The sequence below is a fragment of the Cupressus sempervirens genome, chromosome 8, assembly GCF_028749045.1.
Source record: "Cupressus sempervirens isolate cs-2001-9-10 chromosome 8, ASM2874904v1, whole genome shotgun sequence".
In the NCBI taxonomy this organism is placed as follows: domain Eukaryota; kingdom Viridiplantae; phylum Streptophyta; class Pinopsida; order Cupressales; family Cupressaceae; genus Cupressus; species Cupressus sempervirens.
Genome location: NC_143125.1, coordinates 171,363,851 through 171,389,150, shown reverse-complemented (window position 1 = coordinate 171,389,150; position 25,300 = coordinate 171,363,851). Strand labels below are relative to the sequence as shown.

General features: G+C 35.7%; 1 pseudogene; it reads right to left on the bottom strand.

Moving 5' to 3' along the window:
• LOC149542101 (autophagy-related protein 18b pseudogene) overlaps positions 1-24,304 on the bottom strand; it is a 30,929-nt pseudogene extending 6,625 nt beyond the window's left edge.
• Between the last annotated feature and the right edge of the window lie 996 nt (positions 24,305-25,300).

The window sequence follows — 25,300 nt, the reverse complement described above, 5'->3', positions numbered from 1 at the left end:
AAGGATGTATAATTTGTTGATGGTTTAAAGCACAATCTTTTGAGTGTTGGACAACTAGAAAACAAAGGTTATCAATTGGAGTTCATAGAAAATACATGCATGATCAAAGATAAAGATGGAAAGGTAATTGGAATAGGAACCAGATCTAGAGGTAATGTATTTTAGTTGAATCCTACTGAAATGACATGTTTGGTTGCAAAGGTAGATGAAATTTGGCTATGGCATAAGAGATTCTATTATATAAATGTTGATAGTATTGTAAGGACTAGTAAAGTGTTTGTTGTTAGAGATTTACCAAAGATTGTGAAGCCTACTAACACAATTTGCAAGGAGTGTGTTTTAGCAAAGCATAACAAAAATTATTTTCCTAGCAAGAAGTTTAACACTATAGTGAAGTTGGAGATTGTACACATAGATCTTAGTGGTGCTACAAAGACTATAGGATTCTATGGTGAAAGGTATTTTATTATTCTAGTTGATGATTTTTCTAGAAAGATGTGGGTTGCATTTCTTAAAGAGAAATCTAAGGCATTTGATAAGTTTAAGATATTAAAAATAAGAGTTGAGAATGAATTTGGTATGAAGATTAAATGTTTAAGATTAGATAGAGGAGACAAATTTACTTCATATGAGTTTAACATGTTTTGTAAGGAAAATGGAACTAAAAGATAGCTATCAGCTTCAAGAACCCCTAAATAGAATAGAATTGTAGAGAGAAGGAACAAATCTATTACAAAAGCTGCAAGAGCTATGTTAGCAGATAATGATGTATCCAAGAAATTTTGGAGAGATGTGAGTACAATAGTCTATAGTGTAAATAGAGTGAAAGTTAGGAAGGGCACAAACAAGACACCTTATGAATTATGGTTTGGTCACTCACTACAGTTAAATATTTTAGAATATTTGGAAGTAAGTGTTACATAAAGAGAGATGATGACATTGGTAAGTTTGATGCTAGAAGTGATGAAGTTATGTTTCTTGGTTATTCAATGAAAATAAAGGCTTATAGATGTTATAATCTAAAGAACTAAGACTATTATGGAAAGTGCAAATGTGAGAATTGATGAAAAATTCATACTTTAGGAAAGAATAGTTGGTTACAATTCAAATGATGATGTTGTTACTAAGCCAAGGAATGGTGAAGTATTTCTTGAGACTAACAATGATTTGGAGAATGAAGGAGAGCCAAGATAGGAACAAAGCTCAGAACCTTTAGTAGAGCCAAGAGTTGAGATAACAACTCCTACTTTAGGAAATAACATGATAAAGAATCATGTTGGAATTATAATAGGAAAGATAAACTTTTGAGAGGGGGGTGAATAAGTAGTTTAAACTTGGACCCATAATTTTTTTATAACATTTCTATCTTGTGCATTCAATGAGTAAACTAAAATAACATGTAAAGTATATATATCTAAATCATGCAAACACGTAAGTATTCACACACATAACACTACATATGGTTATCAAGGAACCCTCCAAGTGAGAAGGTAAAACTGGGGTGGGGATGATGCCCAATTTTTTTCACTATTGTAGTAATAAAGTGTATCTAATTAAGGTTACAATTTTTTTACCATGAAACACAATCTACCCTATGAGAGGTCTACCTTGTTAAAGGCTTACAAAAACTATTAGGTCTCACCTTGTTAGAGAATTGCAACACCCTATTAGAAGTGTGACTGGTTAGAGGACTTTAACTTACAACTAAGTAAGCACCCTGTTAAAGGATTTCATACAACCTATTAGGACTACTCTATTAAGAGATTTGACTGAAATCACTTGTTAGAATGTCTCAACATAGATCCTATGGTTAGCACTTGCTTGCCTAATAATAGATCACCTCTAAACAATGTCTTATTGATCCTTATTAATTAAATGTCTCTTTGTTGTATCCCTTTCTCTGTCATCTATTCTACTCTAACTGATTCTACAATGTGGTTTCACTTCTTAACTTCTAAGTCACCATGAATGCTCTATTTATGCATGAAAAATATCCTCTTCACTCCTTCAATTCCTTATGCACTCATTAGTAAGATTTTTAAGGTTTTTTCCTCCTTAAGAAGACTTTGGTGGCTTAGGGTTAGGTATGAATCTATGGCTAAGATACATCCATTTTTCCACTTAATCCTTCCCATTTTTTGAATGGATACATGTAATTGCATAGGGAATCCAACTAGAGATTTTTCCTTATCTCCAAAATATCAAAATATAATCTTAAGTCAGCTCAAAAATGGTTGACATAGTTGTTTGTGCCATTATAAACAAATATGTCAAAATTATTTTACTCGACATCTGATGTTTTTGATGCTCGACATACAATAATATTTCTACTGTGACTTAGCACCTATATTGCTCAACATCCACTATTTAATCATCTCCTAAATCACTTGACATGATCTATCTACTCAGCACATGAGTGGCTTGGCACTCATTGTGACCTGACATGGTCTAATATTTACATGTTGTGCTCGACCTGCATTACTAGTTCAACATGAACTAAGTAAATAACTTAAGTGTGTTGACACTAATTTGTCAAAACCAATTTGAGATATAAAATCTCCCCCTTTGACATGAGTGTCCAAAACACTTGAGTATACATTATCATTCTTAATCTTATGAGCATAACATATCCATAACTTGGCTTATATACAAAACTTCAAACATTAAAATTTTGTAATAACTTATATACCTCAAAATTTGATAACTCCCCCTAAGTTGATATGTCTATTCTATAACCAAAATTATGCACTCCTTTTGAGTAATTATGTCTCTGCTGATGCACTTTGACTTCAATTTTCTCCCCCTTTTTTATCTTTCCAACTTTATCTTATTCCCCCCCTTTCTTTTTCTCCCTTCTACTATGCCCCCCCTTTCTTATTCTCCCCCTTTTTGACACTTATGTCAAATGGCTATACACTTATTGTGTGTTTGTTTAGAAAAGATTTATGGACATCCATTATTATCTTGAGGGTTGCATCCTAGTTAGCACATGCAAAATCTAATGACTTGATTTGGATGGCAATCTCGGTAGCAAGGTGAACTAGACCATCTAAATTAGAAAGATTGGGGTCTTTCTTCAATAGAGTTTCAACATAGCCTAGCTCCTTGTAAAAAATTTCCATATGTGGGGTGAGGGTTGTGTTATTACAAAATTTTGCACCCTTGTCAAAATTTTTTACCTAATGACAACCTTGTGAAACATGGAAACAACCTCCAACTTGTGGGACTTGAACTGTGAGGTTGAGTCTTTGGAGAAGGCTAGTTTCCTTTGCTATCTAGATGCACCTAACTACACTTGAGAGGAAAAGGGAGAAGGAGATGCAAGAAACAAAATCCACCCAATCTATTCTAAGGAGGTAATGCACCAAAATAGAGTATTCAAACTAATCTCTACCCATAGATGTACTACTGAACCATCATGACACCAAAAGATATACACATCTAGACTTATTTTAATCTAACAACCACATGTAGATCAAAATACCCAAATAAATGATGCAAAAAAAATGAGATTCACTTATATATCATTCATAAGCCAAAAAGAGATACAATCATGCAAGCTTGCAAATATCTACAATACACCAATGAGAGGAAAATAGTTCTTGCACTACACATTAATGGCTAAAGGGGATAAGGAAGAATGCCATACAGTTCAAAGGCAAAGGGAATTTATAGTAGCAAGCTAGAGCAATACTAGAGAAAATAGAGAAGAGTCTACCCTTACAAAATTTTCAAAATCTGCCTTTATAGCTTAGGTGTAACTAAGATATTTTTCTACCCTAAATCAAACTCAACCACTACACCAAGTAGTTACTGTAAATCCAGAAGAAATGTGATCATGGAACAACTCCAGATGTAACAATAACCAAAAATCAATGAATCTAGCCATAAGAGATCAAAATCCAAAATATTTGACCATTAAATGCAATAAAGAGGCATGGAGATGCATTAATGATATGGAACAAGCCCCAAAATGCCAGTTTACATTGAAGAAACGATCCTTGCAAATTGCCACAACTGCCACAAATAAATTCACAATGGTATCAAAGAAAACATGGGATGGGATAACACGCACATTTACTCACCTCAAAAATATAGAGTTGACCCACATCGAATCAATTTGAACTACCCAGAAAATGTATGAACCATTGATGTAGATATCCCTATTGATATGGATGGCCCAAATGCTACAAAAAATATCTCCAACGCTAATTAAAACATTGCCCTCGATCAAGATTTCTTAGCTAACCACACAGATAACTGAGATGAAGAAAGGAATCTCCAAATCTACATCTAAATCTAAAAGCCATCACATTTTTGTAATAAGGGCAAGGGAGGATGCAAAAAATGAGAACCATTAGATCAAAGGGGCCCAGTAAGACAAAGATCCAACACACCATGACCCATAAGAAGAAAGGGCCCACCTGCCATGTGTCAACTAGTCACTTTTTCACATGAACTAAAGATCAAGAAGCTCCCCAAAGTGACAAAGTGACCACGCTTGATGAACCTTGATCTAATAGTAGAATGCAATGAAGGAAATGACCCACAACTAGCATTAATTCACTCATTGGCATGTTCCCCAATAAGTGGTCAAAGAGGCATCATACAATTTTTCAATTTCACAGAAGCAAGAAAAGTCACTTCTTGAAATAGCAAAAATGTAGAATGTTAACCCAGAATGAAAATTTGCATTAACTTACAACTTGGCACATGAAGAAAAAATGAGCCAACTCAGTCAATGAAGGGACTGAATTAGCTCAGCACATGAAGAAACTATGTTAACACAAGATGTTAACCCATGACTTGGCACATGAAGGAATTGTGCTAGCTCAACATATGAAGGATGAGATGTTAACCTATGACTTGGCACATGAAGGAATTGTGCTAGCTCAACATATGAAGGAACTACATTAACACAAGATGTTAACCCAAGTGAGAAGCATGCTAACCCACATGAAAGGAATCTAGCCCATTGAATATCTCTCTAATTAGTTATCAGTGATTGGCTAAATTGGGGCAAAAATGGCCAACATTCTTGGTGACTTAGAGGGGATGCTTTCCTACTAAGCATAGACTAGTGGCCTTAAGAAATCCATTGGGCATAGAGTCACTACCAAGAATTGACGTGTTATTTCACCTACAACTAGCAAAAAAAAATTTCAACCAAAAAGGAACAAAAAACTCTGGGGAGCTCCGAAAAGCTCAGAACAACTCTAGAAAAAGGAGCAATTGTGTGCATGCACTTCTTGGAAAGTAGGAACAAACAAAAAGAAGACTAAACTACTCATGTACATGAAACTTTAACCTTCATCAGAAGCATAGTTTGAGATATATTCCGTTGACTGGAATAGGCAAAATTTCACCATTAAGTATGCTTAACTAGAAAGAATTGGCCTACTTGCAACTGATAACCACATAGGGACCATTCCATAGTGCATCAAATTTTGAGTGCCTCCCTAGTTTTTCCCTATCAACATCCCATGTTATCATAAGATCACCCTCTCTGAAAATTTTGAACATAGCCTTCCTATGAAAGGACTTCTTCACCTATTGTTGATGTGCTCCTAAGGTCTGTATGGCCTAATTTCTTTTTTCCTCTAACTCCATTAGTTCTACTTTTCTTATAGGCATAGCATCATCTTCAATCAGATCCAATTGATGGGCTAGTTCAAGAGAAGGAAATTCCAATGAAATAGGAAGCTTAGCTTCTCTGCCATATATCAACATAAAAGGGGAATTTCCTATGGCTCTTTTAGGCATTATTTTGTCAGCCCATAGTGCTATTTTTAACTTTTGATGCCACCACCTCTAGTTATCTTCTACAATCCTTTTCATAATCCTAATTAGATTTTTGTTGGATGACTTAGCTAATCTATTGACCTGAGGATAGTAGTTAAAGGATGTGCTCAAGTAGATATTATGATCAACTTCCCATGAACAAATTTGAGTTCCAAAAAAAGATTTTGGATTATCTAAAATAATGGTTAAAGAGGCACCAAACCTAGTTACAATTCCATCAAGGAATTCAACAACTAAAGATTTTGTGGCATCATTTATTGCAATTGCCTCTATCCATCTGGTGAAGTAATCTATAGTAGCTAGAATCCGTTTATGACTAGAGCTAGAAGGAGGATTGATGGGGCTTATGAAATCTAATCCCCATTGAGAAAAGGGTTGATCAGCTTGAATAGAGTGGAGAGGAAAAGCTAAAAGTTCTTGTTTACCAAAAAAGAAAGCACATTTTTCACACCTTCCCACATGCATATGACAATCATGGAACAAGGATTGTCAGTAGTAACCAGCTCTCATTATCTTCATGGCAGTTGTTCTTGCTGAAAAATGGCCACCATCAAGACCATCATGGAGCTCTTTAATTATTACTTCACCTTGTTCTATATCAATGCATCTCAATAGGGCTCCATTGAAATACCTCCTAAAAAGGATACCATCAACTATGGTATAAGGAATTGACTGTAACTTTTATTTTCTTCTTTTAGTTCTATTCAATCCTTTAGGGTATTGGTTAATTGACAAGAAAGTCATCAAATCATCCATCCAACTCCTTGGGTTATCATTTCTTGCCTCTCTGCATTCTATTAGTATCATAGCAACTTCCTCATCTAATTCTTGAGATGAGATCATCTATTTGCACAATCCTTTCCCTCTTACCAACTTGGTGATCTGGATGTCAACATCATATTCCAGTACCTTAGTGACCCATCCAACTCTCTTCTCACTAATGTCTTTGCTCAACAGAAAGTCCTTCACACTTGCATGAGGTACTAGTAAATGGATCTTGTTGTGTGATAGAAGATGTTTTACTTTTTTCAAAGCTCTTATGAATGCAAGGGCTTGCTTCTCCACATAGTTGTATTTGTCTTCATACTCTTTAAGCCCTTCACTAAAGAAGGCTATGGGTTGTTCTTCATTCTTATCATTTGCTTGAGTCAAGATAGCAGAAATGCTTGATTCACCACCTAAGATATAAAGAATGAAATCCTTTTCAAAATTTGGATTAATGAGAGTGGGGGCTGAGGCTATGGCTACCTTGATCTCTTCAAAACTTTATTTCCTTTCCTTGGTCTATGCAAAGACCATATTCTTCTTGGGCATAGATGTATAGGGTTTCACCATGGTAGCAAGATTAGGAATAAATCTTCTCATAAAATTTATCCTATCAAGAAAAATTTGTAGCCCTTTCTTATATTTAGGAAGAGAGAGAGAAAGTATTACCTTAGTTCTCTCTAGATCAATGGTTAAACCATATTTAGATACAATGTGTCCTTATAAAAATTTTCCTTTATTAGTGGCAAACACATACTTGTTTGGGTTTAAAGACACACCAAACTCTCTACATTTTATAAACACTTGTTTGAGATGGCCAAAATGATCTATCATGCTCCTAGAATATACTATAATATAATATAGATAGACCGATACAAATTTTTCAATCATATTCTTGAAGGCCATTTCAATTGCCTTCTAAAAAGTGGTACCTACATTAGTCAATGGAAAGGAATTTTACTATAAGCATAGGTGCCCCACTTTGTGGTGAATGCAATCTTGTATCCGTCAGCTTCTTTGACCAACACTTGCTTATAACTAGGGAATCCATTAGGAAATAAGAACCTCTTAGAACTACTAACCTTAGATAATATTTGTTCCATGGAATAGAGGGGATGATGATCATTAAGGGGAGCTTGGTTAAGGTCCCTAAAGTCCACACACAATCTAATTTCTCCATTCTTCTTCCTAACAGGAATAAGGTTTGCTACCCATGATGAGTGCTTGATAGGAAAAATTATATTGGCCTCAATCAATTTGGATAGCTCTTTTCTCATTAAGGGTTTAATTTTAGGATTCATTGGTCTTTGTCTTTGTCTTACTGGTTTGACATTATCAATTAAATCTATGGTATGCTGAAACAAACTTGGGTCAAAACCTTTCAAATCATCATATGTCCAAGCAAATACATCATTAAATTCTTGAAATAGATGAATAAAACTTTCTTTCTTAGTTTCAAAACATACCTTTCCCATGTTTAAATATTTTCCATTAGCAACCATGACCAGTGTGTGATCATCCTTGCTTCCAGCAAGGTTCATGCCTCTATCTCTTGCTTGGTCATCAAGATTGAAGATACTCCCTAATGTAATAAGACCCTTAGGTAACTTGTTGGAACTGAGATCAATAATCTGATCACCATACTGATCCTATAGTCTTAACTAGTTTCTATCTAAAATCTTTGCTTCATTTTGCAAGAAACTTACAATTTTTTCATCATCAAACACTTTCCAATTAACATTGTTATTAGGAATAGAAGGCCTAACCACCACTCTAATCTATTGCCTCTTTTTAGCTTGAAGGTTCTTTGGCACATCATAAGATGCACCTACTACTTCAAGTCTACCAACATATCTATTCTTCTTTCTAGGGATGCTTTGAATATTAAATGTATTGAAACTTTCAAGAAAATCCCATACTATATGTTTATAAGACTTGAGCAAACCATTCTTGGTGGTATTCTAATTTCTTACTTGATTAACCACCAAATCACTATCTCCATATACACTTAATTCTTGAATTCCTCTTTTTTGAGGAAGTAGGAGACCCTAAATCAAGGATTCATACTTGGCTATATTATTAGTACAACTAAATTGAAGCCTAAAGGAGAAGTAATGCCTTTCTTGTGAAGGAGAAATCAACATCACACTGGCTCCTGATCCATTTTTATTTCTTGATCCATTAAAGTACATGCTCCATATTCCACTCATATCATCTTTGGTCTTTATAAGGCTAGGGACAAGATCATCCTTTTCTGATATAAAATATGTACCAAGGCTTGTCTCAAGGGTTTCTAATATAGGATATAACTAGTATGCATTAGCCCATTTATCTAAGAGAAAATTAGATATCTCTGCTAGTGAAGTAGTAGGCTCACTTACTATTTCTCTTTCCTCTTCTTCATAGATGGTGCAATTCATATTTATGGGGCTAGGGGTATAGGACTCAGTGTGATGGAGGGATAAAGGGTCTACCCTTATTGAAGCTTGGCTCCATATCTTATTCTAAAAAGCATGTAGGACCAATCATAAAATATGTAGCCACCTATTTGGGTGGTAAAATCTTTTGAAAGACAGATGGAAAAATATGGCTTGACTTTAGCAATTGATATATCTTGGACTCCAATGCAACCAAGGCATGCATGTAGGTCCATTTCCACATTCCTAAGGATGCCTATAGTCTTGATAGTACTACCATCTAGCTATAATACATCTCTAACAGTGGGCTCATATTTCATTTCTAAAGCATCAACGATAGACTTGGGCATCATTGAACTGCTAGCCCCTAAATCAATCATGCAATTGTGGAATAACTTATCCCCTATAATTAAAGAAACATAAAATGGAGGAGGTCTAATATTTTTACTTATTTCCACCTCCCTTGATGGTTGTATTAGACTTGTGGTGCTTTTTTCTCTTGATGGCTGATTCTTTGGTTCAATACTCTCCAATTCTTGCTATAGCAACCTCCTCTACATTGGTATAGTATTAACAACATCCCACATAGAAATATTTACATTTTTCTTCTTCATTTATTCTACCACACTGAATGGTGCATTATGTGCTCTGGTAGAAGCTTTCGGAGCTACATTTGTATGAGGTTGAGATGGAACAACTTGAGGATTAATCACATCTTGGCTACTATTATTTTTCACTTGCTACCTACAGGCATTTGATCATTCACTACTTGTACATGAAGTATTGTTTTGAAGTTGAGGCTAGATTAGGAGGAGGAGTAGCACCTTCAACAACTCTCCTCTTGTTCCTAGTATTGTGAGCAATGGAATCCTAGTTTACATTACAATGTTCCTCCACTTGATAATTCATAAAAGAATAATCCCTTGGTTGCTGCAAATGGAACGCATTAGTAGACTGAGGGCCATTATACTATTGTCCAATATATGGATCTTGTGTAGTTACTGCTAGGAATACTTCTTTCTTTTGGCACGTATAATGACTCCATGGATATTTTTAAGAGGGGAAAAAGTCCTACTCTTTAGCAAAATTATTTTAGGGAACTATGGCCCTACTTTGATTTGTGTTTGCATTAGAAACATGACCAATAGGCCTATTCTGATTATGTGGGGTGTAACATTGGTTTTGATTTGGAGGCCTACCATTTTTTGGAGCTTGATATTGCAATTGAGGAGCCTTATCACCTTGAGGTTGTTGTCTCTCCAAAGTCACCATCTTGTTACCCAATTTTTGGACTACTGAGAGACTATCTTCTAGCTTCCTTTCTAGAGTAGAACTTTGATCTTGCAACCTTTTTTCTAGATTAGAACTTTGATCTTGCATATTCTTGTCTATCTTTTACATCATTATCTGCATCATGGCTTTGATCTTATCTACCTCATTGGAAGATGTAGAAGCTATTGGAGTTAGCAAGAGGTTGACATATATATCTAGTAAGGATAGGGGGTAAAAGCATAGATCTGTATCACTGCTTATGATACCAAAACCTATTTTGGTCAAATCTTATTTCTCTATCAAAACTCAATTTTTTTCAAAAACTAAAAATACCCTTTTGTAGACCTCAAAATCAATAGCATCATTATATAAATTTTTTAGTTTTTTGATTAGTTATAATATGTTATAATTTCAAAATATTATAAGTCAATATTTTAACATTTCAAAAGATGCTCCCTCAGAAAAGGAAAAAAAATAGTAAAACATATCAAAAAAAATTTAAACTTATATTTATCTCTAGAGGAGAGGGTCCTCTTCATGAATATGTGCTTTTTGTCAAGAAGGTGTAGATTTGATAGGGAAGTTTTGATGGGAGGAAAAAACTATTGCATTCTGATAAGGTCGAGCTTGAGTACTTATAAAAAAAAAATTTATATCAAAAAAAAATAAAAATAAATAAATATACATATACATACATACATATATATATATATATATATATATATATATATATATATATATATATATATATATATATATATTCCCTAGCTATACATGCCATCTATAAGATATTTTCAAATCAAAACAAAAAATGATGATTTACATGTACTTGTTTGACGGGAAATACACCCTATATTTTTTATAGTTAGAAAAGGGACTTCAATATAAAATAAAATGAACAAATTCTTACTTTAAAAAATTATAAAAATTATAGGCATAAAATTCATCCGATTCTACACATTTCATCAGTTTACATCATCTTCAAATTCTAAACAAAAATACCATTTTTTTTGTCATTAATGTTGACCTGTCGCATATCTTCAAATTCTAAACACAAATACCATTTTTTTTGTCATTAATGTTGACCTATCACATATCTTCAAATTCTAAACACAAATACCATTTTTTTGGTCATTTATGTTGACTTGTCGCATTTTGATATCATGTTTCTTTATAAAAGGTGACATAGGTTTGTGCTTTTACCTAGGGGCTATTGGAGGTCTATGATTAGGAATATCTAGGAAGAAGGGCATAGGGAGCCTTGGAGCCAATTTTCCTCCTTGTATCAATATATTCTCTATCTTGATGGCAATTTCATAGGCACCAAGTAAGGTGTCTCCTCCCATAGATTGCAGAGTGGTAGCAATATCATTGTTAAAGGCTTTTAGGTAATACAAAAAAACATTACCAAGAGAAGGCTTGACTACAGTGGGTATTCTATCCCATGTCTTTTGAAATTTATAATTGAAGTCAATCATATATTCATGGGGAGCTCTCTTGATAGTTGTTAACTACTCCAAGAGTAATAGGTGATCACTCTTATCTTCAAAGTGCTTACATAATCTAACTCCTAACCCATCCCAATTAGTAACAGAGTTATGAGCCAAACCTTTATACCATTGCAAGGCCTTCCCTTTTAAGGATGAAGCTAGAAACCTAACATCTACATCATTTTCTGTAATACCATGTATATTGTAGACATTTGAAACTTCTTGGATATGTTCTAAGGGAGAAATGGAAGTTTCACCAGTAAATTTGGGTATACTTTTGAGGGTTGATACTAGTATACCATGTCTTTGATTCAATAGGAGAGGACTTCCACCATTAAAGGTGGCAAAAGCATGAGCTCTAGGCTGTGCCATATGGAATAATGGCCTTTTTATATGATCAAATGACAACCTAGGTTAAGATCTAACAAAAAAAGGAGTAGATATGGATCTTGCAGGTATTTTTGTTGCTACTATACTCCTAACTAGTGATAAAGGTACTCTAGTCTTTCTTCTTCTAGCATTGAAAAATGAAAGCTCTTGATACTGAAATTTACCTCTAGAAGATGTCCTTGTTTCAGCTTTGGGCATGAACCACTGCAACTCAGTTTGAACTAGATGTGAAGGGTGTAGAGTCACCAAGTAATTTATGGAATGAGCCTCTTGAAGGCCTACAATACTGAGAGTAGCACTACCTTCTCAGCATTAACCTTGAAATCTTCTTTTGTGAGAGTCCCACCAAGAGTGCCAAAAGCTATTGTCACAAAAGTTTGCACCCTTGTCCAAATTTTTTACATAAGGACAACCTTGTGAAACATGGAAACAACCTCAAAACCGTGAGACTTAAATTGTGAGGTTGAGTCTTCGGAGAAGGCTGGCTTCCTTTTCTATTTAAATGCACCTAACTACACTTGAGAGGAAAAGGGAGAAGGAGATGCAAGAAACAAAATGTACCCAGTCTATTCTAAGGAGGTGATGCACCAAAATGGAGTGTTCAAGCCAATCTCTACCTACACATGAACTATTGAACCATCATGACACCAAAAGATATACACATCCAGACTTATTTTAATCTAACAACCACATGAAGATCAAAAAACCTAAATAAATGATGTAAGGAAAATTAGATTCACTTGTATATCATTCATAAGACAAAAAGAGATACAGTGATGCAAGGTTGCAGATATTCATAATACACCAATGAGAGAAAAATATTTCTTGCACTATACATCAATGGCTAAAGGAGATAAGGTAGAATGTCATATAAATTAGAGGAAAAAGGAATTTGTAGTAGCAAGCTAGAGCAATGCTAGAGAAAACAGAGAAGATTAGACCCTTACAAAGTTTTCAAAATCTTCCTTTATAGCTCAGGCATAACTAAGATATTTTTCTGCCCTAAACCAAACTCAACCACTACACCAAGTAGTTACTACAAATCTGAAACAAATCTAATCATGGAACAACTCCAAATGTAACAATAACGAAAAATCAATGAATCCAACCATAGAGATAAAAATAAAAAATATTTGATCATTAAATGTAATAAAGAGGCATGGAGATTCATTAATGCCATGGAACAAGCCCCAAAATGCTTGTTTTCCTTGAAGAAATGATCCTTGCAACTTGCCATGATTGCCAGAAATAAATTCACAATACTATCAAAGAAAATGCGGGATGGGATAACACACACATTAACCTGCCAAAAAAATATAGAGTTGACTCGCGTGGAATAAATTTGAACTAATTAGAAAATGTATTAACTGTTAATGTAGATCTCCCTATTGATATGGATGGCCTAGATGCTGCAAAAAATATCTCCAACGCTGATCAAAACATAGCCCTCGATCAAGATTCCTTACCTAACCACACAAATAGCTGAGATGAAGCAAGGAATCTCCAAAATTTGCATCTAAATCTGATGACCATCGCATTTTCGTAAGAGGGCCAAGGGAGGATGTGAAAAAATTAGAACCATTATATCAAAGGGGCCTAGCAAGACAAAGATACACCACACCACAACCCATAAGAAGAAAAGGCCCACCTACCATGTGTCAACTAGTTTCTTTGTTGCATGAACTAAAGATCAAGCAAATCCCCAAAGTGACAAAGTGACCACCCTTTATGAACCTTGATCTGATGGTAGAATGTAATGAAGGAACTGACCTACCACTTGACATTAATTCATTTGTTAGCATGTTCCCCAATACATAGTCAAAGAGGTAGCATACAATTTTGCGGAAGTAAGAAAAGTTACTTCTTGAAATAGAAAAAATGCAGAATGTTAACCCAGTGCAAAAATGTACATTAACCCACAACTCAACACATGAAGAAAAAATGAACCAACTCAGTCAATGAAGGGAGTAAATTAGCTTGACGCATCAAGAAACTCTGTTAACATGAGCTGTTCACCCTATGACTCGAGACATGAAGGAATTATGCTAGCTTGGCATATGAAGGACTATGTTAACATGAGATGTTAACCCATGACTTGGCACATGAAGGAATTATGCTACCTCGGCATATGAAGGAACTACATTAACATGAGATGTTAACTTGAGTGAGAAGCATGTTAACCCACATCAAAGGAATCTAGCCCATTGAAGATCTCGCTGATCGGTTATTAGTGATGGGCTAAATGGGGGAAAAAATGGGCAATAGGTTACTTGGATGCTTGTTAGTTTGGCTCTTATATCATCCTCGTCTGCTATTGATATAGCTAACTAACTTTCTGTTTGAAGTAATGTCCTAAAATGCTTCTCACTCTGAGCTAGATTCATTGGTAGTCTTGCACTTGATGCAAAAATTTGGCTCTCTAGACTCAGAATGTGACTTCTTGTCTCTTGGATGAAGAGTGTTGGATTACATAATTTTGCATACAATGAGAATATGTTCTCAAGTACCTTCTTCACATCCTCAACCTTAGTTTCCAATGCAACTTGTGTGAGCGCTATGTCACCAAATATTTTCTCATTTACTTTATTTTGGAATTTCTTTTCTGACCATTCCAATAATTTGGCATTTGAATCAAGGTCTTCATTACTGACCTTCTCCACTATATTTTCTAGTTGTTCCATTAGTGTCTTTTTCTCATCAAGAGTTGGCAAACTAAATGCATCTAGAAAGATGTTCTTAATGTCTTGAAGTGTCTACTTCTACCTATGTTCTCTCCTAAGCATTTCTTGATGCTTTCTCGCTAGGGCCTATTACAATATGCCCATTTTATCTATTGTCATAGTATCAAAATCAAACTTGGGTAAAATAATTTCTTCATTAGGCTCATATCTCCATATTGAACTACTCCTTCAATCTTTGATGAACTCAGGCTTGGCACTGAGATCTATAATGGAGTAGCACCTATTCTCAACTTTTGAATAGTTTGTATGGAAGGAGTGCTAGATGCTGGTAAAGCTACCAAAGCTTGAATGGAAACTTGTTCCTTCACCTTAGATGTTAGTTTTGTCTCTTAAGGCTTTCCCTATTTTTCCACTATGACTTGACTTGTACCTTGTCCTTATGTAGTAGGTGTACATAAATCTACCTAACTTATTTCCTATTTTCCTATAGTGGTGACTTGCTCTTCTGATGTCTTCTTCTCAACAGTATCAATCTTGAAAATTGTGTCAACCTTGGTAGATGTGGCTTCTGGCATTTGGACCAAAGGTTGTACATTAGTGACTAACGAGATGAGATTTTGGATTCACCTTTTCCCATGCAACATCAGTCACTGATTTTTGTAGTTCATCTACAATTACTAAACCTAGATTTCCACAAAGGTTGGACTACAGTGTAGACTGATCAAATATCTTATTTAAATCTTCTTTAGTAAGAGGATTGATGTTCTAAGCTAATAGATCAGAAATTTCCTTGGTAGTTATTATTTTAGTTGTCTTAGTTGTGTCATGTGGAGGATTGACACTCGGTAATTGTGTGTCATGCACACTATTCTTCTTACTACTCAGGCTCAACTATTGCCTTGTCATCTTCTTTGATTTATGTTCCTCCTCCAATTATATTATCTTTGTCATCATCTTGTTCAACATCATCCTTGACCTTAGAAATTTTAGGTTCTCCTTTCTTTATTGTGGTTAACCCATAAATGAGTTTCCATATCTATGTTGACTTCTTGATAACATACTCAATATTATTTTGTAGAATGCTAAAGGCTTTGTATTTAGGTGTGAATCTAATTGCATACTTCTTTATAGCCTTAGAAATTTTTCCCTTAGTTAACTCAAGCATTACTTGGGCCAGTTTGGTCTCCCTAATTTGTCTTTCTAGAGTTAGACAATAATGCCATTTTTATTCAACTATGTCATATAGACTCATAGATAGAGAGTTGAAATTTTTTAGTGATGTTGTCTTGAATTTTTCCATCATGGCATATAGGGCCTCTTCCACTTGGTTTTTCTCCTCTTTACCAAATTTATCAAAATCAACATGACTAAATCTTGATAGATCCGTATTATTCTTAACATTTTCACATAAGTTTTCAAGATCTAAAAGAGGGTTATGACTCACCACCTTAAATTGGTTGTTGTCATTTGACTCTATTTTCTTCTCTTTCAAATATGGTTGTGCAACATTTTTTCTTCTATTTTTCTTCTACTCTTGACCTCCTTGTTATGTTTCCTTTGTCTTTACTTTGGCCTTTTGGGTAGTTGCATGTGTGATAGCTCTTGTTGCAAGTGTAGTGGGCTTTGGCTAACTTATTTTAGCAATTTTCTCAGTGCTTGTCATAGGCGATGCCTTGGCCTTCCTCTTCTTTTACTTGGTAGGAGTAGGTGCTTCCTTAGCTTCTTCTCCCTTGGCACCTTCAATATCCTCCTCTTCTTTATCTTCTACCATACCCTGTGTTAGTGCTAGATGTTCTTGTGTATGAGTTCCATCTTCCTCTTCATCCTCTTCTTCTTCTTCTTTCTGCTTGGCACCCTCTCCAAATTTGGCTTTTAGCTTCTTTACTAGCTTTTCCTTCTTCTTGATAACTAAAGTTGTTTTTAGTTCCATGGTGATCTTGGACTTAGCCACTTCATAATTTCCAAAGATCTTTGCAATCTTATCTACCTCTTCTGCAAGTAAAGTTGTTATAGCTGTAGAGGCTTCATCCACATTTATTTCATAGCTTAAGGATCTCAATTATCTTACCCTTGGCGTGGCAGCTTGCACAAAAGTACAATCAGCATCCACAAGAAAGCATATGTCATTATATTTTTTTCAACTAAAGATATTGGTATTCTTAGTCTCTCCTTCATTTATTTTTTTCAACTCATCTATTGGTCTTCCATCCAACAGTACCAAATGAGGGGAATGTGTTTTGTACATAAAAGAATGTACAAATCAATATAGAGCCAAATTTACATTGTGCACTCTTAGTTTTCCTTATTGCTCCAAGGTTCTCCATTAGTTGTTGCAATTATAGTTTTGCTGGATCATATGTATGATCTTTCTTAACAATCTTGTATCCAACATCCATAGCTATACATGGTGCACTATTCAATCTACTAGATTAAAAGAACTTGTGTGATTTTACCCTTACAATAAAGTTTATTAGAGGATTAGTGATTGTTTCTATTATCATACCTCTTTTGTTCTAGACAGCTCTAGTATTCTTTTCAATCATTTCCTTGGAATTACTTCTCAATGTCTTGGGACTGTAGATGCTCAAAAATGGTTCGCATCTATGATTTCATCACTTCTTCATACTAATTTGTCCCATTTTCTCATTCTACTAACTTTGATCTTTTGGCCAGATTGACCATATTTTTTCATTTGTATCCCCTTTCACATCAATTCCATATCAACTTGAAATCATATCAAATCAACTCAGAATCACTCAAAATCAGTCTTAATCAACCCAAAAAATATCAAACATCCCAAATCAATCATCATTTATCCGCTCCTAGGAATTTTTGTGGCTTTCAGTGTCTTGGAAATCTATCAACCTATCAATCTTATCAATCTGACCTTAGTATTGTCGTGGCTCTCAGTGCTAGGTCAAACTATCATTCACGTCATTCAATCTTTGAAATTTTTGAGGCTTTCAATGTCAAATCATGGCATCATCAATCATTTTAATAATATTGACAATGTCCGTCAGTGTTATTATGATCGAACCTTATCAATCAATTTCAATCCTGTAGCATTTACAATGTCAGTTAAATGTTACATACCAATTTATTCACGTCATGTGTCCTTCGCATGTTATCAATTTTGATCTATCAATTAATTTGACCATGGTTTTGGTCTACCTTTTCATCATCTTATTCGATATCCATCATCATCACATTTTCATCAAAGGATACTGTCGCATTCATTTAATCAATTTGGCCAATCATTTGCTAATTTTCTCTATAGGATTAAATAACCCATAATTTAATTCTATTATTCCTTCTAATTATTCTTCCCAATTATCATCCTCAATTAATTAATTTTATTAATTAATTGATTCATTATTTGCAAACCATGGAAATTCTTAATTTCCTAAGTTCCATTTTTCATCATTAAATCCATTTTCTACTAATTCTTATTTTGTGGAATAAGAGGATTTTTAATTCAAATATTCCATAAAATATTGCATCATCATGACACTTGGATGTGACACCTCGTGGATCCTCCTTTGACACTTGGCTCAGATTTTTCATAATCAAATATTATTACCTCTTACGCATGTCCCTATTTGACTTCTTTGTCATAGATTCTTGGCTTTAAGTGGGTTGAGGTGTCTTATGATGCGTCATAGATTCTCTTCCACATTTAGCCAAGTTTGAGTTGCATGCATCATAGAATCTCACAATTGGCATATTCTATCATATGTGTCATAGGAATCTCTTGCCACATCGCACATCTATGGGTGACAAATCCAATGCCCTCACTTTGAGTGAAAATTATAAAATGGACACCCTTCCTCTCATTTCAGATTCGAATGCATGAGTTTTGAAAGTCCAAATCTTTGAATCTTTGAGTCTCTACTTGTTTGCATGTTGCATTTTCTCTCTCACATAAAATCACACTTCAAGTATTCTCATGGCATTATCCACATCATAGGCTTTGGCTTCAATCTTGTGTGAAATATAGGCAAATTGAAGCTACAATCATTTGGAGAAGAAAGAAGAACATGGGAGCTACAAATGAAAAAGTGGGTTTCTATTGCTTTCTTAATTAGTTTGGCTTTCATGGTAGACTAGTGGGTGCTAACATATGTTGATTGAGTTTTTGATTTTTTCATAGTATGTTATGCATTTAAGCCATTTTTTTGGTCCTACATTTGGTGAACCCGACGTGAACATGCATATCTAACTTGGGTTTTCTTGTTTTGTGGTTGTAGGTGCAAGGAAGGAGCTCACTTGGAAGGGTATAATGACTATCTGCTCTTCCTTTTCACACCTAGATTAATTAGGGGTCTAGTAAAATGCTTATATGCTCTTGTTTCATGCATTCTATTAGCTTGCTGTCCTAGGGCACACTTTGCTCTGTTAGGGCGCACTCTGGACCCCTAGGAGCAGTTTTAGGAGCCCAAAAACCACCAAAATCTCATTTTGCTATTTCCAACTTACCAACTATGCCCATCTGGGCCCCAACTAAATCATTGATGCAGTCTGCACTATTTGGGCGCACTTGGGAGTGTAGCTTTGAAAATTTCAATTTATGGGTCTTGACTAGGCACCCATTTCCCCACACCTTGCACTTGACTTCCCAACTGTGCCCTAAAACTACCAATTGTGCCCAACTGGGCCCCAACTACATCATTGACATAGTCTGTACTATTTGGACACACTTGGGGATGTTTAGAGCCATTTTGGCCTTCTGGGGAGCAATTTGCACTGTCGGAGCACACCTAGGTTCATAGTAAGCACATGCACCAATCAAAATCTGCATTTCAAGCTCCTATCACTCTCTAGGACATAGATTAGGTGATTTTGTGTTATTGATGATCTATTTGCAGCATGTGGCGATCATTGGATGAAGATATGATCATAACAAACTACTGATGTGTGTGCTTTGCAAGATGTTGTTGAAGACTTTGTGTGTCTTTCAAAACTATGTGTGTGGATTTCCTAGATTAGATAACATTTCATTTGGTGCTTAAAATGAACCTTTTTCTTTTCTGCTTGGCATGTCTATAGTGTTAAATCCCTAGGAGTTGCATTGGATGTATCCTCTCCCCTCACCATTTGTGGATCTTGGGTGTAAGAGAAATCCATGCAACTTCTATAGGAGGCCTGCCTTGGACCAAGATACTCGATATTGGGTATGCCAAGGGACGACCTCAGAGCGGTAACAAGCCAAAGCTAGGTCAATGATCCAGCCGCTATATAAAATTTGATTACGGTGAAAGTTGTATCAGTGGTATTGCTGAGTGATAGCTCTCCTCCAGTACCCTTGTGGTGCGTCAAACCTCAGTTCTCGGGGTTGGGAGACCTTCTGCAAAAATTTATCATTCACTTGCTGAACATAATGCCCTTACTAAAAATTGTGTTTTAGTGGCCAAAATCCTTTCTATCCACTGGCTCAAGGGGTCACCCATGCTTGTGAAGACATCCTACATTCTTGTGGTCCTTAGTAGAGGCAACAGTCCCTTGGGAAGTCATGCCCCTTAGGAAGCAGATCTTGGTAGCCCCAAGAAGTGAGTGTGCTGTAAGGGGGAGCCTGTGGTGCCAAGATCCTAGGTTGTCTACTCTAGATAAGCATGGCTAAACCTCGGTTCAAGTAGAAATTTAGTGGATACAGTCCTAAAAGCCTAGGTTGTGGTGTGTTTGTTAACTTTTTACAATAGCTATTCTTGTCTTAATGTGTCTTGCGTGTGTGTAAAACATAATCAAGATAAAAGCCAAACTTTTAAATTTACACCTTGGATATCATTTGAACTTGTCAAAACATCACACATTGCCAAAACATTTCAACCTTTATCAAACTTTGCAAACTTTGGTTCAACACACTCAAACCTTGGAAAACATGTTGACTTGTGCTCCTAAATGTGCTTGGCAAAACGTAGATCTCAAACTTGCATAGACTTCACTTGCACTCATCCTAGTATATGCCTCATTCATGCATCATATAGACTTCATATTGCACCTTTTAGTTCTCATTTAATATCTATTACCTTTCATATTGCATCCATTTAGGTTCAACTTACTTTCCTTAGTTTTTGCATTCCCATCTCAAACTCAGCACTTTGCATTCACTGCCTTCCATCTTTGCATACCTATTCATCACCTTGAACACTTTATCCATCATTATGGGTGTCCTAATCATCATTTTGAGCATCCAAACTAGCCCTAACACTGTCCACTACCATTTACCTATCTGTGACATCAATCTTGAAACCATAGCTTCCAGAATTGCCTCAGTTTCAGCCTAGCTTACCAATTGTGCCCAACTGGGCCCCAACTACATCATTGATGTATTTTTCACTATTTGGGTGCACTTGGTGGTCCTAAGAGCCAGTTTTGGGTTCCAAATAACATTTTGGGGCTTCAACAATGTCGTTAGGTACTTGGTTAGCTCCCCTTGCACCAGTTTGCCTAGCTTTGCATTCTGCATCACCTAGCCTTTAGTACCTTCACTTGGGACATCATTATATAGGTCATAACCTCTTTTTTTCATCTCCCAACCCATCCTAACATCAACCCCAGCATCTTAGCTTCCTGGCATTTTAGTTTGGTAACTATACCCTTCAGAATCAGCAAACATTCTTCCTAGTTTACCAACTACACCCAAAAACTACCAACTGCACCCAAACTGGCTCCAAGTGTGTCAATGACATAGTTGGTACTATTAGAGCACACTTGGTACTATTATGGCACACTTGGGTACTTTCATGACCATTTTTGGCCTCCAAACTGCACTTTAAGACCCCAAAACTGCATCTAGGAGCCTCTAGACCTACCCATTTTGCACTTGACCCAAAACCATATCTTACACTCAAAATCCCCTTTCGCATCATAGGAATTGTCCATATCACATATCCACTCAGCATCACCATCATTTTGAGTCCTCAAAATGTCATTTTGAACCCCCAAAACCTTTGAATTTAGTCAAAAATCTAGACAAAGTATAAGTCTTAGAGTATCTCCTAGTGTTGATGGATAATGGATCTTGACTAGTCTTTTTACCTCTTTTCTTATCATTTTCTTTGGTAAAAATATATATATATCTTGATATATTTTACCTTTTCATCTTTTATCAATTTGACCTTTTCGTCTTTTATCAGTTTTTGGTCAAGATCCAAAGTCCTTTATCACAAGGTTAAACTCTTAGGCAAAATACTTTCAAAAGGTTTTATCTAAGTTCAAAAATTTCCATATACCCTTGTCATAACATAATCATATCCCTAGCATCCCCAAACTTCATTTTGACTTACCCTAGTGGTACATCCCCTTCATATTTCATTGATCAAAATCCTTAGCATCATTTTCACTACCAAACCCTATCAAATTGTCCATCAACCAAATTTCCTTTTTGAGCATTTACCCTCATTTTGCATGTCCCAAATGTCATTAAGAACCCTAGAAAATCATCCTATGCATGATATACCTTGCATACATCAACCTTTAGCATCCTTAGGAATTCCAAAACATAACCCTAATTATCATTTTGCATACCTTAGAGTCATTTTCATCCCCTCTAGTCAAACTTCAAAACATCACCTTGCATTTGCATTTGCATAACATCCCTAGGACATTTTCACTTTGCACATCAAAAAAATAATTCATCTAGCATTTCCTCACATTTCATATCATTCCTAAACACTTAAAAATCTGAAAAACACTCACATCTTGCATACCCACCACTCTAAATCACCCAAAACACTCAAAAATTCCATTGCATTTGCACTCTTAGGTATCATGCCAACACTTACTAGGAGACAATCAGCCCAGAGACCCGAGGAACTCTATTAACCTTTGTTTGATGAGGCACAAGCACAACCAAAATCTCATCCAAGACAAAGAAAGAGCAAGAAAATCCAACAAACCTTTGACGAAGACCAAATCGAGGCATAACAACCATTACTAGCAGACCCCTTGAACATGTATCCGCAAGATCCTCAAGCTATGGCACAACAAACCTTGAACAATACACCTACCATGTGATTTCCTCCAAATAATTCCCCCACACATGGGATGGTTCAATGGAGTCTTGAATTTGAACCTATATTCGTGCCAATGACACTAGAAGGAGGAAGTGTACCAACCTCACCTGAAGATGAACAATCACATGCATTTGAATTCAGCCAACCTAACACATCAAACGTACAACAAGGTATTGTACACCTAAGTGATGACTCTGACACTGATTATGGCATCACTGATGAAGAAATGGCTAGGGCATGTCAAGACAAAAGTTTTCGTAATAACTTCAAATGTTTGGCAGCACAAGAAATTGTCAAATTTAATCCAAACTTGGATGGTCCTAGCTCAAAAAATCAAACCAACACAGCAATTGAAAACATCCAACCCATGATAAATTTGGACTTAGATAAGGGAAAACAACCTTCAGAGTTTTCAAACACAATAATGGAACCTATAAGGTCCCATCAAGAACCAACAATTGAAATCCTCCAAAGTACATTTGAACACATCAATGTTAACCCCTTGTTTGATGAAATACCACCAATCCCTAAACACCCCAAAAGGACATTAAGACTTGATTTTAGTCACATGATGCAACAAAAAGATGCACCTAAAGGGACCCATGCTCTAAGGATGCCAAAAATACCTTCTTTGGAGGAAAATCAACAAAGTACACCTTTACTTCTAACTTTACCCCATGCTATGACATCAAACACTATGGAGCCTCTCATAAATACAACATGTGAAACATCAAGTGCAACCATCCCTATAGATGCACAAAGGAAAAGTCTTATTGACATTATGCCCATTCCTAATAGGGACACATCTCATAGTCAAGTCAATATGATGTCGCAAGCAGGAACATCTAAAACACAAAGGTACCAAAACAACAATACAAACATGACATTCAATTCTCAAGGACTTAGTCAACCCCCATGACAACAACAACCTACAATGGTACAAGGACTCAACACTTCCAAGGCACAACCAAGTCTACATCCACTTAACACACATCCCACATATCAACAACAACATCAAACACAACGAAAACAACCACAAGTGGGGAAAACATCCAACATTCCTAACATGCAATCCCATATGGACCCACTTGACTTACACACAATTTATCAACAACAATTTCAGCAAAAATTCCAACAACAAAAAATGATGTTTGCTAAACAAAAAGAGCAACTCAAGCAACAGTTGGAATACCAAAAATTCCTTTAGCAACAAATCACATACTAGCAACATTTGTTACTACAACAATATGTTCCACAAAAACCTCAATAGATACCTCTAGAACAACAAGCACACACATGGTCTCACATACAACCAACAGATGTATCCCAACAACAACCACAACACACGGCACAAAAAAAACACATGGTACAACAATCATAGTCAATCCCACAACAAGTGCCACATCAAATACCACAAAAAGTTCCCCAAAAACAAGGACCTTTCTGTCTTCAAGGTGCCAGTATACCTCCACCATCTAGCGACACATCATCAGACTCATCAGACACAGAAATGTCAGAACCAAGTAGACATAGTTCTCGCCACAACAAATGGTCTACTCATAGACACAAAAGACTTGAAGGAAAGACCATCATGCAAAACCACAATGAGGAACTATTACAAAAATTCAAACAACTTTCCAAATAAGTCAAGGCATTGGGAGTCCAAAAGAAATAGGTTCTATATACAGAAAGGGACCTACGTCCTAATCCATTCGATAAAAGTCTGTATATGCCTCCATTCCCAAAACACTTTGAAGCTCCAAGGTTTGAAAAATATCGAGGAAAAGGCAACCCTATTTACCACATTATAGAATTTTGTGCTTCATGTACTAAACTCAGTGATGAACCCACTTACCTTATGAGATTGTTCCCTTGTTCTCTAGGGGGGCCTGCACTTGAATGGTATTCCAAACTTCATGGTAATATCAAATCTTGGTCAGAGCTAGCAGACAAGTTTATCTCCCACTTTGCCTTTAACATTACAAATGAGGTAACACTTTCTAATTTGTGCTCAACTAAGCAAAAGATGAGAGAATCATTCATCACATTCTTATTGCGTTGGAGAAGCTTAGTTAGTCAATGCTCACTAGACATTCTTGAAGAACAACAAGAAAAATTGTGCATTGAAAACTTAGTCCTGGACTTAATGTATGAAATCAAAATCAAGAGTCCAAGCACCATTTCTAAACTAATGAAAAAAGGGGCTAGTATTGAAGATGCTCTTATCCGTAAGGGAATCCTCAAGATAAACAAAGAAAACACAAACACCAACTCGTCTAATGACAAGGCAAAATTTTTCTCCAAAAACAAGAATGTGACTAATGTTGGCATTGTGGATGCTTGCATGATTAGCATAGCACAACCTCAATTGACTTTGAAAGGTGTAAACCCTAAAAATTCACAAACCTCTAATCAAACATCAGCTCCACAATAGAAAATTGAGACTCCCATGCAAGATAAACCTCGATGAC